This window comes from Podarcis erhardii (assembly GCF_964252035.2).
Source record: "Podarcis erhardii genome assembly, chromosome: 6".
Taxonomy (NCBI): Eukaryota; Metazoa; Chordata; class Lepidosauria; order Squamata; family Lacertidae; genus Podarcis; species Podarcis erhardii.
The window spans coordinates 86,856,648-86,872,683 of NC_138510.1; positions in this window are offsets into that span (position 1 = coordinate 86,856,648).

A 16,036-nucleotide genomic window follows, 5' to 3' on the forward strand; every position below is an offset into this window, starting at 1 on the left:
GGTCGGAACAGACGTCTTTTTATCACAGGAAAAGAAATCAGCCCTCAACAACTTAACCGGCAGAAAAAGATTTTTTTGAAAAAATCCCTAAGCCCCGGGGTCACAATTTCATCAAATATCTGACTTTCGGCAATTCACTCAAAAATGGTGCCAAACGGTTGCCAATGATCACCTGAGTGTTTTGGCGGTCGAAATTGAAGGCTTTTTATCACAGGACATGAAATTAGCCCTCGACAACTGCACTGGCACCCGGTGTCACAATTTCATCAAAAATCTGACTTTCGGCAATTCACACAAAAATGGTGCCAAACGGTTGACAATGCTCCCCTGAGAGTTTTGGCAGTCGAAATTGAAGTCTTTTTATCACAGGAAAAGAAAACAGCACTTGACTACTTCACCGGCAGAAAAAGATTTTTTTGAAGAAATCCCAAAGCCCCAGGGTGACAATTTCATCAAAAATCTGACGTTCTGCAATTCACTCAAAAATGGTGCCAAACGGTTGCCAATGATCACCTGAAAGTTTGGCGGTCGGAACAGAAGTCTTTTTATCACAGAAAAAGAAATCAGCCCTTGAAAACTTCACTGGCAGAAAAAGATTTTTTTGAAGAAATCCCTAAGCCCCGGGGTCACAATTTAATAAAAAATCCGACTTTCGGAAATTCAATCAAAAATGGTGCCAAACCTTTGCAAATGCGTGCTTTCTTCGGCAGCACATATACCAAACCTTTGCAAATGCTTCCCTGATAGTTTTGGCAGTCGAATTCGAAGGCTTTTTATCACAGAAAAGAATTCAGGCCTCGACAACTTAACCGGCAGAAAATAACTTTTTTGAAAAAATCCCTAAGCAACAATTACATCACAATTTCACAATTTCACAAACTCAAAAATGGTGCCAAACGGTTGCCAATGATCTCCTGAAAGGTTTGGCTGTCGGAACAGAAGTCTTTTTATCACAGGAAAAGAAATCAGCCCTCAACTACTTCACCGGCAGAAAATTTCAATGCCAATGCTCCCCTGACACATTTGGCGGTCAAAATAGAAGGCTTTTCATCACAGGACAAGAAATCAGCCCTTGACTACTTCACCGGCACAAAAAGATTTTTTTGAAAAAATCCCTAAGCCCTGGGGTCACATTTTCATAAAAAATCCGACTTTCTGAAATTCACTCAAAAATGGTGCCAAAGCTTTGCAAATGCGTGCTCGCTTCGGCAGCACATATACCAAACCTTTGCAAATGCTCCCCTGAGAGTTTTGGCGGTCGAAACAGAAGTCTTTTTATCAGAGGAAAGGAAATCAGGCCTCGACAACTTAACCGGCAGAAAATAATTTTTTTAAAAAAAAATCCGTAAGCCCCGGGGTCACAATTTCATAAAAAATCCGACTTTCGGAAATTCACTCAAAAATAGTGCCAAACGGTTGTAAATGCTCCCCTGAAAGGTTTGGCTGTCAAAACAGAAGGCTTTTTATCACAGGACAAGAAATCAGCCCTCAACTACTTCACCGGCAGAAAAAGATTTTTTTGAAAAAATCCCTAAGCCCCGGGGTCACAATTTCATAAAAAATCTGACTTTCGGCAATTCACTCAAAAATGGTGCCAAACGGTTGCCAATGCTCCCCTGAGAGTTTTGGCGGTCAAAAGAGAATGATTTTTTATCACAGGAAAATAAATCAGCCCTTGAAAACTTCACCGGCTGAAAAAGATTTTTTTGAAAAAATCCATAAACCCTGGGGTCACAATTTCATAAAAAATCCGACTTTCGGAAATTCACTCAAAAATGGTGCCAAACCTTTGCAAATGCGTGCTCGCTTCGGCAGCACATATACCAAACCTTTGCAAATGCTCCCCTGAGAGTTTTGGCGGTCAAAACAGAAGTATTTTTATCACAGGAAATGAAATCAGGCATCGACAACTTAACCGGCAGAAAATGATTTTTTTGAAAAAATCCTAAAGTCCCGGGGTCACAATTTCATAAAAAATCCGACTTTCGGAAATTCACTCAAAAATAGTGCCAAACGGTTGCCAATGCTCCCCTGAGAGTTTTGGCTGTCAAAACAGAAGGCTTTTTATCACAGGACAAGAAATCAGCCCTCGAAAACTTCACTGGCAGAAAAAGATTTTTATGAAAAAATCCCTAAGCCCCGGGGTCACAATTCCATCAAAAATCTCACTTTCTGCAATTCACTCAAAAATGGTGCCAAACGGTTGTAAATGCTCCCCTAAAAGGTTTGGCGGTCGAAACAGAAGTCTTTTTATCAGAGGACATGAAATCAGCCCTTGACAACTTAATTGGCAGAAAAAGATTTTTTTGAAAAAATCCCTAAGCCCCAGGGTCACAATTTCATAAAGAATCTGACTTTCGGCAATTCACTCAAAAATGGTGCCAAACGGTTGCAAATGCTCCCCTGAAAGGTTTGATGATGTAAACAGAAGGCTTTTTATCATGGGAAAAGTAATCAGCCCTCAAAAAGTTTTTTTTTTAAAGAAAATCCCTAAGCCCCGGGGTCACAATTTCATAATAAATCTGACTTTTGGCAATTCACTAAAAAATGGTGCCAAACGGTTGCCAATGCTCCCCTGAAATGTTTGGCGGTCAAAAGAGAAGGCTTTTCATCATAGGACATGAAATCAGCCATCGACAACTTAAAGGGCAGAAAAAGGTTTTTTTTTTGAAAAAAAATCCTAATCCCCGGGGTCACAATTTCATCAAAAATCTAACGTTCTCCAATGCACTCAAAAATAGTGCCAAATGGTTGCCAATGCTCCCCTGAAAGGTTTGGCGGTCGAAACAGAAGGCTTTTTATCACAGGAAAAGAATTCAGGGCTCGATAATTTAACCAGCAGAAAAAAAGATTTTTTTGAAAAAATCCCTAAGCCCCAGGGTCACAATTTCATCAAAAATCTGACTTTCAGTAATTCACTCAAAAATGGTGCCAAACTGTTGCAAATGCTCCCCTTAAAGGTCTGACGGTCTAAACAGAAGTATTTGTATAACAGGAAAAGAAATCAGCCCTCAACAACTTAACCGTCAGAAAAAGGTTTTTTTAAAAAAATCCCTAAGCCCCGGGGTCACAATTTCAGAAGAAATCTGACTTTTGGCAATTCACTCAAAAATGGTGCCAAATGGTTGCAAATGCTCCCCCGAAAGTTTTGGCGGTCGAAACAGAAGGCTTTTAACCACAGGACAAGAAATCAGCCCTTGACAACTTAACCGGGGGGAAAAGGGTTTTTTTGAAAATATCCCTAATGTCACAATTTCAGCAAAAATCTCACGTTCTCCAATTCATTCAAAAATGGTGCCCAACAGTTGCAAGTGCTCCCCTGAGAGGTTTGGCATTCGAAACAGAAGGCTTTTTATCACAGGACAAGAAATCAGAGCTCGACAACTTAACCGGCGGAATTTTTTTTAAAAATAATAATCCCTAAGCCCCGGGGATCACAATTTCAGAAGAAATCTGACTTTTGGCAATTCACTCAAATATGGTGCCAAAGTGTTGCAAATGCTCCCCTGAAAGCTTTGGCGGTTGAAGCAGAACGCTTTTTATCATAGGACAAGAAATCAGACCTTGACAGCTTAACCGGCTGAAGAATTTTTTTTGAAAAAAACCCTAATCCCCGGAGTCACAATTTCAGCAAAAATCTCACATACTCCAATTCACTCAAAAATGGTGCCCAACGGTTGCAAATGCTCCCCTGAAAGGTTTCGCGATCGAAACTGAAGGCTTTTTTTCACAGGACAAGAAATTAGACCTCGACAACTTAACCGGCGGAAATGTTTTTTTAAAAAATAATCCCTAAGTACCGGTGTCACAATTACATAAAAATCTGACGTTCGTTAATTCACTCAAAAATAGTGCCAAACGGTTGCATATGCTCCCCTTAAAGGTTTGGCGGTTGAAACAGAAGGCTTTTAATCATAGGACAAGAAATCAGACCTCAACAACTTAACCGGTGGTATGAAACTGTGGCAAATGCTCCCCTGAAAGGTTTAGCAAATGAAAGAGAATTTTTTTTATGCTAGGCTAAGAAATCAGGCCTCAACGCTTTAACTTGCAGAAAATAATTTTTTGGAAAAAATCCCTAATTTCAGAATTTCACCAAAAATCTGACGTTAACCGAATCACTCAGAAATTGTGCCAAACTGTTGTGAATGGTCCCCTTAAAGGTTTGGCAGTGGAAACAGAAGGGTTTTCACCCTAGGCTAATAAATCAGACCTCAATGCCATAACCTGTGGAAAATCATTTTTTTGAAAAAAATCCCTAAGCAGCGGGGTCAGAATGTCCGCAAAAATCTGACGTTATCCGATTCACTCAGATATGCTGCCAAACTGTTGCAAATGGTCCCCTGAAAGGTTGGGCCGTGGAAACAGATGGATTTTTATCCTAGTGTAAGAAATCAGGCCTCGACCTTTTCACTTGCAGAAAATCATTTTGTTGAAAAAATCCCTAAGCCGCCCGGTCAGAATTTCAGCAAAAATATGACGTTATCCAATTCACTCAGAAATGGTGCCAAACTGTTGCAAATGCTCCCCTGAAACGTTCGGCCGTGGAAACAGACGGGTTTTTATCCTAGGCTAAGAAATCAGACCTTGGTGCCTTAACCTGCAGAAAATATTTTTTTTAAAAAAAATCCCTAAACTGCGGGGTCAGAATTTCAGCAAAATCTGACGTTATCCAATTCACTCAGAAATGGTGCCAAACTGTTGCAAATGCTTCCCTGAAATTCTGACCTGGGGCTGATATTTTTGGTTTGCGATAAAACGTGCATTTTTCACTGCCGAACCTTGCAAAGGAGAATTTTCAACAGTTTGGCACCTATGTTTTTGTTGGAAGCCACCTAGAGTGGCTGGTGTAAGGAAGCCAGATGGGCAGGGTGTATTGAGTAAGCAGTACAGTAAGTCCACAACTTACACACATTTAACTTGTGTACATTCAGCTTTATGTGAGGGGGGGGGATACAATTAAATTAAAAGGATGCCAAAAGGCAGAGTTGCATTGGATAAATAACTTTGGGAAGTCCCCCCACCATTGAACCAAATGTGTTTTGATTATACGGCATTTTGGCCAGAGGCGCGATCCCCAGAACACAATCCCCTGTGTAAGTTGTACGCTTAGTGTACAGATTTCACTGACTGTGTGCTTTGATACTTTCTCAGACTTCTTAAGTGTATTACAGCACCACAATACCAGCCTGTAAAATTCTGAAAGCTGGGATGGGAAACTTCCTAATATCATTTGGATGAACTTGAGCTGTACTGTGATCGGATCATGACTCAAACTATAGTTCATTTTGGAAAGGGATAAATGGGAATTGGGATTAATTTTTTTTTACATCTTGAATTGGAACTAGTTCTGTTTTAAAAGGAACCTCCCAAGCACTGAAGATGTACTGTATATAAGATTATAATAAGGCACATATAATATATGCGAATTGTATTTACAGTGGACTGTTATAAAAAATAACTTCTGGCAAAATCAAGGAATTTGAAAATATATGTGCAGATAAGCATGATATTGAGAAGATTCTATCCCTAGCCCCCAATATGAACTAACAATAGAGTTTAATTCGGTATTATCTGAATTCAGTCAAAATTTCCAAGAACATTTTGATTATCGGCTTCCTGATCCAAGTGTTGGAGAATTCAACAAAAACCCCTGTTTTCTGCCCATAAATAGATTAGAATATTTTTTTGCCCGGACATACAACATGTGTGTCCAGTGATTTGTCTGGCTGTGTTATTTTCTAAGTTGAGTCTTGAAGCGGGCGATCATTCAGCACAACCCTACTCTGTATATATGCTCTAATGTGCTTTGTTTGCTTTTTAAGAAAAATAATAATAAATTAAAGTCTCTCGCTGCTCGATTAACTTCCCATCAGAGAAATTTCATTGCCTTGGTGGTGGGAAAGAGCCCACTGTGACAACTGCAGGAGATGTATTCACAGTGTTACCCCTCTGAAAAGAGACGTCTGCTTCTTTACCATGTAAAATTATAGCTAGGAGGGATAATGCCCATTAGAGATGACTTGAAGCCTGCTGCTCATTATGGTATGCATAAAACAAATGGTATATTGCTGGAGTAATAGCAGCGGCTATACAGCTATCTCCTACCATCATTATAACAAGCACACTAAGTACAATTTATGACTCCCCCCCACAAAGCATCTGATTTCTCTTTAAAAAGCCATCTTCAGAGTATGAACAATTTTCCCCCCTAGGGTGTTAGCAATTAGACATTACTTTGGAGAGCAATAGCGAGCACACAACTATACAAATACACAGCATTCGCTATGTGGAAACTCACCTTATGAAGATTTGTATTTATCTCATTTTTAGCCTGAGGTCTCAAGTTTATGAGTTGAATGTTAGGTTTTGGTGGTGTGTGTGTGTGTGTGTGTGTGTGAGAGAGAGAGAGAGAGAGAGAGAGAGAGAGAGCGCTGTTAATAACTGGGGAGAGAATCCACAAAGTCCAGAAACTCTGCAAAGGATGCATTCAATGTTATTTCCCAAAACGAAACAAAAATCCCACTTCCTCAATGTATTCCAAGAGCAGCAGGAGCCATTTTTAAAAGTCACAATATAACAGTGTTGACTTGGACTGGGCATAAACACAAGCATTGCAACTTCATTCATAGGCCAAAAAGCAGAGGGGGAGGGAATTATTCAAAAGTTGTGATGGCAAGAGGAAAATGTTGGCGTTGTGTTGAAAATTTCTCCCATTTAAATCCCCCCCCCCATCATCTGACTAGTAAAGGAAATTGCATTTGATTATGACAAAAGGGGGAGGGGAAAAGTTTGTGAAATTCTCCTGGCGGGGGTAGAGGGCTTCTGTCAGTGTTACAGTACTTTTGAAGTTGCCAAGGATGTGCTGTTTCATTCATTATAGGTAAAGGTAAAGGACCCCTGGACGGTTAAGTCCAGTCAAAGGCAAATATGGGGTTGTGACGCTCATCTCACTTTCAGGCCGAGGGAGCCGCCATTTGTCCACAGACAGCTTTCCAGGTCATGTGGCCAGCAGGACTAAACCGCTTCTGGTGCAACAAAACACAGTGATGGAAACCAGAGCGCATGGAAATGCTGTTTACCTTCCCACCGCAGTGGTACCTATTTATCTACTTGCACTGGCATGCTTTCAACCTGCTAGGTTGGCTGCAGCTGGGGAGCTCACCCCATTGCGGGGATTCAAACCACCAACCTTCTGACTGGCAAGTCCAAGAGGCTCAGTGGTTTAGACCACAGCCATCTGCATCATTCATTATGCATCTCATCAGTTTTGCCCCCAACAGCCTTTTCAGATAGCCTGTGCTTCAGTTGAAGTCCAGGGGATGAGGCTATGTGATCATTGCTCTCATGGTCCTTTTTCAGGAAACAAGGGCATCTGTGGTTGGCATCTGTCTGTCTTGGGAGACAATGGAGGAGTGTGCCTTTGGGGGTGAAGTCGAAGTGTTGGAAGGTTATGGCACCTGCTGTGGCTGTAGAGATCAATACAGAAGAGACATGTTTTGTTGCAGCTGGGGCAGATGAAGGTATCCAGTTCTGCTACTACAAACTTATCTTTCTTTTTCTTCTCTCTGCACTCCTCCTGGCGGTCATTCTTTCATTCTGGGGAAGCTGTAGAGTTCTGGAGAACTGTTTACTGGAAATAAAACCACAGCACTGCCCTTGGCCACTTCATAGTAAGGAAAGTTGAAAACTCCACACAACTACCAAAATTTTAATGAAATTCTGAAGGGCCCTGGGAATGAGGCTTTGGAGATGGACGGGAAGCATATAGCTACACAAAAAACACATATGGCTTTGCATCTAGTTTGGCTCTAATGATGTGATTGTATGCAATCAGATAACTGCTTCTAATTACTAACATGACAATTCACTGCTATTGTTTATATCAGATTACAGCTGCCATAATGAAAGCGTGGGGCATTCAGTAAGAAACCTGGTGATAAAGCCCACAGTGTTAAGATGATGCACTCTCAAGGTGAGGTGAGATTAGTCTGCATGTACCCTGGGGATGCAAGATTGCATTTCACAGCTTTCACTCCATTTCACTCACTGGCACCTCTCCCTTTCCCTCAGGTGTGCTCAGACATTAACCCTCCCAGGGTTTTGAGGCGAGTCACAAGCTAGCAGAGCAAATATAAAGTTCACTGTCAATATGAGGACTGACAAGCAACCAGCCAGCCAGTGTTCTGCAAGGGTTTATGTGTGACACTCGGGAAAGGTCTCGCACAGCAATTAAACAACAATGCTTTGGTTGATTAATCTACTAAGCAAAGCTTCAGGCTTTTTTTTTTTGATATGTGAAAGGAGTGTTTGAGGAAAGGACTAATAGAAGCTATTGTGGCTAATTATCATCCAAAAGAGTTCCAATCTCTCTCTTTCTTTCTTTCTTTCTTTCTTTCTTTCTTTCTTTCTTTCTTTCTTTCCCAGTCAGGGAAATGACCCTTTGACTGACACAGCACATTAAAGATTAACCACATCTTGTTAATTTGAGACTTGCTGCTTAAGGTAAAACTGGATTTTAAAACATGGCCCTCAGCACTTGTTTGCTGAGCTATCATGCTGACATCTGTTTTCTTGGTCCGCCTCTGTTGCTCTAGATAGTTTTAAGTGGGGAGAAGCTCATGAATTATCTATCTTTTTTGACTTTATGCTGTGACAAATAAAAAGATACCCATCTTCATTTTGCAGGACTGAAAATAACTGCATTCCAAAGGACTGGCTGCCTAGGCTGCCTATGAGACTAGTCAATTATAGCACTGCATATGTATCTATCTAGCTGAGCTATAAAGAATTTATTTTTATCCAGTGCAACCAGTCCAGACCATTTGAAGCCTATACCTGAGGTTGCTTATACCCGAAGGAGACAAAGTCTTGAACAGCTTTTCCTATGAAGAAAGTTCAAAATTTGGTCTGTAGTGCAGAGGTTGGGAATCTCAGGTCCAGGGCTGAATGAAATCCTTTAGACCAGTGTTTTTCAACCTGTGGGTCCACAGATGTTGTTGGACCACAACTCCCATAATTCCTAGCCAGCATGACCAGTGGGGAGGGATGATGGGAGTTGTAGTCCAACAACATCTGGGGACCCACAGGTTGAAAACCGCTGCTTTAAACTTTTCAATCTGGCCTTTAGGACTCTCCACAGCCGGGCCCCTTACCCTGGGATCTCAGTCCTGGGCTAAGGTAGTATGTAGCAGCATCCTATGATAATATATGACACCCATGTGTTCAACTTGCCTCAAAAAAATTCCCTAAAATGACATTTGAACCAAATTTAAGGGTTTCTTCTCAAATGAGTCAGCAAAGGAATTTTGACAGCAGCCATAACTGTTTTATTTCATTTATTTCCAACATTTATGTGCCTGCTTTCCCACCAGTTAGCTTTCCAACTGGCACACAGCATAATAAATCAGTCAAATGCCACACAAATAAACAAAGCAAAAGGAATGGTGAATAATAAAAACACAGATCAAAACTAAGTTGTTCAGCTACAGATAAAGGAACATAACACAGAACAAAGTAAAATTTTGGCAAGACTGGTGAAGTCGATACATTCAGATGTTCAAGTCACAGAGAACATTTCACAACGCAGATGCATTCAGAAATTTATTCAGGAATTAGCAATATATTTCTCATTTACAATGAAGTACTGTTTATTTTGTTTGCCTAAAATATGGGCAACATATTCATATTTTTGAGCCTCCTTTGGTTTCACAGCATGGTATAGTGGTTAAGAACGGTGGACTCGTAATCTGGTGAACCGGGTTCGCGTCTCCGCTCCTCCACATGCAGCTGCTGGGTGACCTTGGGCTAGTCATACTTCTCTGAAGTCTCTCAGCCCCACTCACCTCACAGAGTGTTTGTTGTGGGGGAGGAAGGGAAAATGAGATGGTTAGTTGCTTTGAGAATCCTTAAGAGGAGTGAAAGGTGAGATATCAAGTCCAAACTCCCCCTCCCCCTCCCCCTCCTCTTCTTCTTCTTCTCATATCCCTGGGTAGAACCTTATTAGAATACAAAAAGGGGAGGTGCGAGGAAGTCAAGGAAACAAGCAAATGAAAGATAAGTTATGGGAAGATTAGTTGTGGTTTTTTTTCTTTTCTTTTTTTTCCTTATTGTGATGTGTTGTTTTGTTTTTGTTTAATATGGTGTTTTTACTTTTGCTTTTTGTAACCCTTAAAAAATTTAATAAATATCATTTTTTAAAAAAGAACCTTAGGAACACCTTAAGAAAACATCTACAGTCTCTGCACAGTCTCTAAAGTGTGGTTGCCAACATGATGCCTGCCAGATGTTTTAGACTACAACTCCCATCTTCACTGACCATTTGCCATATAGTTGTGAGATTGTAGTCAACTGTCTCTGGAGGGCACCATGTTGGCTATTCATGCCTTAAAAAGACACAAGAAACAACACTGTCCCAACATTGAAGGACTTCACTCAGGGCATCTTGCCAACCTCAGGCCTCAGAGGGCTTTGAAAAACCCCAGCAACCAATCATGGAGGCCCCCTGTCTGTATCAGCTGGAGCTCTGCTATTCACCCATTTTATGAGTGCCCTCCTGCATCAATGGAAGCCCTCCTGCATCAATCACAGGAACCTTGGACATGACACTCTCACGGGACTCCTCTAACCAGGAAGAAGCAAGTCACACAAACTGAGAATTCTCTTCTTGTTGTGCTTGTTTAGTCGTTTAGTCGTGTCCGACTCATTGTGACCCCATGGACCAGAGCACGCCAGGCGCTCCTGTCTTCCACTGCCTCCCGCAGTTTGGTCAAACTCATGTTGGTAGCTTCAAGAACACTGTCCAACCATCTCATCCTCTGTCGTCCCCTTCTCCTTGTGCCCTCAATCTTTCCCAACATCAGGGTCTTTTGCAGAGAGTCTTCTCTTCTCATGAGGTGGCTAAAGTATTGGAGCCTCAGCTTCAGGATCTGTCCTTCCAGTGAGCACGCAGAGAAGATTTCTTTCAGAATGGATAGGTTTGACCTTCTTGCAGTCCATGGGACTCTCAAGAGTCTCCTCCAGCACCATAATTCAAAAGCATCAATTCTTCTTAGAATCATCAATTCTCCTAAGAATTCTCTTAGGCCACATCTAATTTTCTTGGACATTTTGTTCAAATCAGGAATGAAATGGAATTGTCATGGAAGTGAACCCACTGCTGGTGCTGAGGCCCTGGCAATTGCCCAAACCTGTTACCTTGTGGAGCCAGCTGTGGTGACTGTCAGTAGTCTCTGTCCCTCCCCGACTTTTCCCACAGTCAGGGAGGGACAGAGGCTTGAGGGCTTCTTCATCCATCTCCTTCTACTCATTAGTACTTAATTAAAATTAGATTATTTTTCTAGAGGGAAAAAGGTTAAGCAATTTGTTTTCTCCTACAACATTACTTAATTCCCAATAAGCAACAGAACAATACTGATTCCCAGCAGAAACATTTTCGTTCTAGCTTGAAACTTTGGATCAATTGCTATTACATTGTGACTTGGGGGTCACTTCTCATATTATTCTTGGGAGTCACATAAGTTGCTGAAGCTCAGTTGAAATATGATGCAGGAACAGCGTTACAAAAAGGGCTGTTGTTGTTTAGTCGTTTAGTCATGTCTGACTCTTCGTGACCCCATGGACCAGAGCACGCCAGGCACTCCTGTCTTCCACTGCCTCCCGCAGTTTGGTCAAACTCATACTGGTAGCTTCGAGTCAGCCAAAGGTGCAGTTAAAGAGGAACGTTTTCACCTGGTGCCTAAAGGGGTATAATGAAGGTGTAAGCCGAACCTCCCTGGGGAAAGCATTCCACAAACAGGGAGCCACTGCATATTCTTTTTATAAAAAAATATTATTTACTGTTTTTTCCACAAAAAAGACTTTACACATGTTAACATAAACTGTAAGTTGCTTTATCCATTGACTTCACATCCTCCCCCTCCCTGGTTTCCATATTTACTGGTTATTTCACTTATGCTGTTCAATACATCCATTTCAACTTATTTCTCTTAAGCCACTGCATATTAATAATTTTTATTCATTTTTCTCTTTTACATTTTAAAATATTCATTTAAATAACCTTAAAATATCACTGACTTTCCTTCTTCTCTTTCCATGGTTCATTTTGCATATCATAAATCCCTGCATATTTTATATAAACTAAACCATTCAGTATTCCATTATTACATCCATCAAAACTTATTTACATTGTTGAATTTATCTTAATGCTGCCCATGTTTTCAAATATACACAGGTTTCCACCATATATTCAATAAACATTTTCCAATCTTCTTTAAACGTATGTTCTTCTTGTTCTGTTATTCTATATGTTAGGTCCGCAAGCAGTGCATATTCCATCAGTTTAAGTTGCCATTCTTCTTTAGTTGGAACTTGGCTCGTTTTCCAAACATGGGCCGCAGTAGTGACATACATAAATAACCTTTTCTGACACCTGGGAATTTCCATCTGAATTATCCCAACAAAAAGGACTTTGGGGGGGGGAGTGCCTTTAAACACCCCCCCCAATTCATTATGAATTATTTCAAAATACTCATTTACACTTTACAGGACCACCACATATGATAGAACATACCCTCAGTCTCATTTCATCTCCAGCAATTCTACAATTCAGTCTTATATATCTTAGCTAGCCACTGAGTATTCTTAAGAGCCACTGCTGGGAGATTGCAGAAGAGGCGGGGAGATGGTTCATGGAACACGATATAAAGATATCTCTAATGAGTGGCTGACTACCCCTGACACTGGTATGCCCTACAGTCATCTCTTGTAGAGTGGTACCTCGGGTTAAGTACTTAATTCGTTCCGGAGGTCCGTTCTTAACCTGAAACTGTTCTTAACCTAAAGCACCACTTTAACTAATGGGGCCTCCTGTTGCTGCCACACCGTCGGAGCCCGATTTCTGTTCTCATCCTGAAGCAAAGTTCTTAACCCGAGGTAATATTTTTGGGTTAGAGGAGTCTGTAACCTGAAGCGTCTGTAACCCGAGATACCACTGCACAGCTCCACCACTTGCCTAAACTGTGACCTCCTGGCAGTATCAGGGAAATCTTGTTCCTTCTCCCTCTAAACCACACCACAGCGGTAGTTCCCACCAGCCACCACTGTCAGCTCCACTCACCTCTAAACATGATGTCGCTAAACTATATACCAGGGGTCAGCAACCTAAGGCCCATGGGCCACAAGCGGCCCATGGGGGTTGTTTAACTGGCCCATGGACCCCTGCCGCCCACTCAGAGTCCCCCACCGCTTGCTCGGTCAGCTCCTGTGTCCGTAAACTGGCGCAGAGCAGAGCGGGGGCCGCCTTCCACGATGCTGACGGGCTTCCCATTGGCTGTAGGATGCTCCTGCAGCCAATGGGAAGCTGCGTACACCTCCTCCGAGCTGGAAGGAGTGCTGGAAATAGTGTTTGCATGTCGAGGTTCCCCGACCACCCCGATAACTCACACATCACACATCAATTTTTGTTTAAGATTTTTGGCAGGATTTTGGCCACAACTTTATTTGAATACATCCAAGTGAGTGGTTGCTTAGGCATTGGTTACGACTATCTGTCCTTGCCCCAGGGACAGAACTGACTTCTGGATTCCAGCGGAAGCCAGTCAGGGAAACAAATATTGTGGAGAAATGAAGCTGGGCATCAGTCCCTCACTTCTCACCCGCATGCTCCTGGGGGCTTGCACAGCCCAAGTCCGATGCCAGGGACAAGGACGAAAAGGATGGCAAGCCTTTGGATTCCTTTAACGGAATTCCCTTTCCGCACCACCATTAGAGGGGTAGGCACTTACCCCTCCACCAACCAATTTTAACCAATGCCTAACTGCCAACCTTATAAGTTGTGACGATTTGCTACGCAGTAGGCAAAAACCAAATGACACTAGCCAATCAGCCAAATGGACAAAATTCCTACCAGGCCCCTGCCCCAAAGCAGACGACCCCATGACAGGCATAGCAAGGTCAAAGCAAACCCCCCCCCCCAATTCAGGGAAGGTGGGCGGGTGATCCGGTGCAAACAGCCAAGAGGACGCCCAAGGCTGGGCGTCCAGTATTTAAACCTCTGACCCCTCCTCCAAATTGGCAACAAGGAAATCTCCCCAGAGACCCGATTTACCCAATCCCTGCCTGTGTCTCAAACTTCCACCCAGCAACAGTGGGATGGCCTGCAGGCCCCCACCGCAACACGTGCTCTCTGTTAGGGAGAACACACTTTGTGCATGCGTGCGCGCACACACTCTGGCCCACCGCGGCGTCTGTGGGACCATGAACTGGCCCAAACCACAAAAACGTTGCCAACCCCTGCTATATACCCTCATGTTTCATATTGCAGTATGTTTTATGCTGTTCCCTTTGCTGTCTGATGGGATGGTAATGGCTCATAAGCTTCTCAAAATCTCTGATATCTGGGGGCTCTGCCTGATGGATTGTAAATATATATATATTCTTCATTAATATGATGGAGTTTGTTTAATTAAATCTGGGCCATTGTGGCTTTTTGTTCACTATACACAGGGTGATGGTCTGTAATCGGTTATTGCTTCAGAGTACCTAGGAGTCTAAGTTTCCAATAATCAGATCCACTTTTAACCAAAGAACCTTGTCCAAGTATAATTACTTGAATCTGAAATCGTATTAAGCATAAGAAGAAAAGGGAATTAATGAAATTTCTGTTCAGCAACACAGCTACACTTCACTACTTCGCTGTTGATATCTAATTATTCCCTACCACTGAAACAGGCCCGATTAAACTCTATCCTATTTGTGTACTGAGGCAGCAATCTGTACTGTACTAGCTCTTTTCTGCAGTGCTCAGAAAAGTTAGGCTTTTCTTCTGCTGCATTTTTTTTTTTTTAAATCCAACGTCTGCTTAGGTGATATGCAAACACTTGGATTTTTTGAATAGTACTTTTTCAGTTCTGAGGATGATGAATCAACACAGTACTAGAAATTAAAGGAAGCTACAGATCTGCCACTACAAGCAGTTGCCTGGGACTTCAAAAATGGGGAGAGGGCATATGTCAAGCACCTGTCAGGCTGCTGAGCCACAAATTGTTGTTGTCTGTTGTTTAGTCGTGTCTGACTCTTCGTGCCCCATGGACCAGAGCACGCCAGGCACTCCTGTCTTCCACTGCCTCCTGCAGTTTCGTCAAACTCATGCTGGTAGCTTCAAGAACACTGTCCAACCATCTCATCCTCTGTCATCCCCTTCTCCTTGTGCCCTCCATCTTTCCCAACATCAGGGTCTTTTCTAGGGAGTCTTCTTTTCTCACGAGGTGGCCAAAGTATTGGAGCCTCAGCTTCAGGATCTATCCTTCCAGGGAGCACTCAGGGCTGGTTTCCTTAAGAATGGATAGGTTTGATCTTCTTGCAGTCCATGGGACTCTCAAGAGTCTCCTCCAACACCATAATTCAAAAGCATCAATTCTTTGATGATCAGCCTTCTTTATGGTCCAGCTCTCACTTCCATACATCACTACTGGGAAAACCATAGCTTTAACTATACGGACCTTTGTTGGCAAGAGCAGGCTCAAATTATGCAAGCTCAAATTATGCATGACTGTTCTCCACGAGGGTGGGGAACCTGTAGCCCTCATTAAAATGGGAATGAGGTACCATGACCAGGTTTGGGGAGTTTACAGTTAGATACTCTCTGCCATTAACACTTGAGGGGTCTGAGATTTCCTGTGTGTGGTAGCATTTATCCAGCAGCAAGGGCTCTTAATTATGTGAAACCAATGTATCAAAGAAGGAGAAGACATTTTGTAAACAAAAATTGAATTTTATTTCAACACCGTTGATAAGGGTTAAAGCTTAATGGCTACTTTTATAATAATCACTTTTCAGAAGAAATTAAGAACTTCTATCTTAAACCTGTTTCTGATTAAACAGATTCCTCCAATACTGGCTATTTGTCTGGCTAAGCCAATAAAACACTCCCAGTCCCTTCTAGGACGCTTTCTTTCCCCTCTGGGAAATAATCTGGGTTGTCAAGCCTAGCCAACCCCTCACTATCCAGTTAATCCCTAGCCAAGCCCTTTCTAAG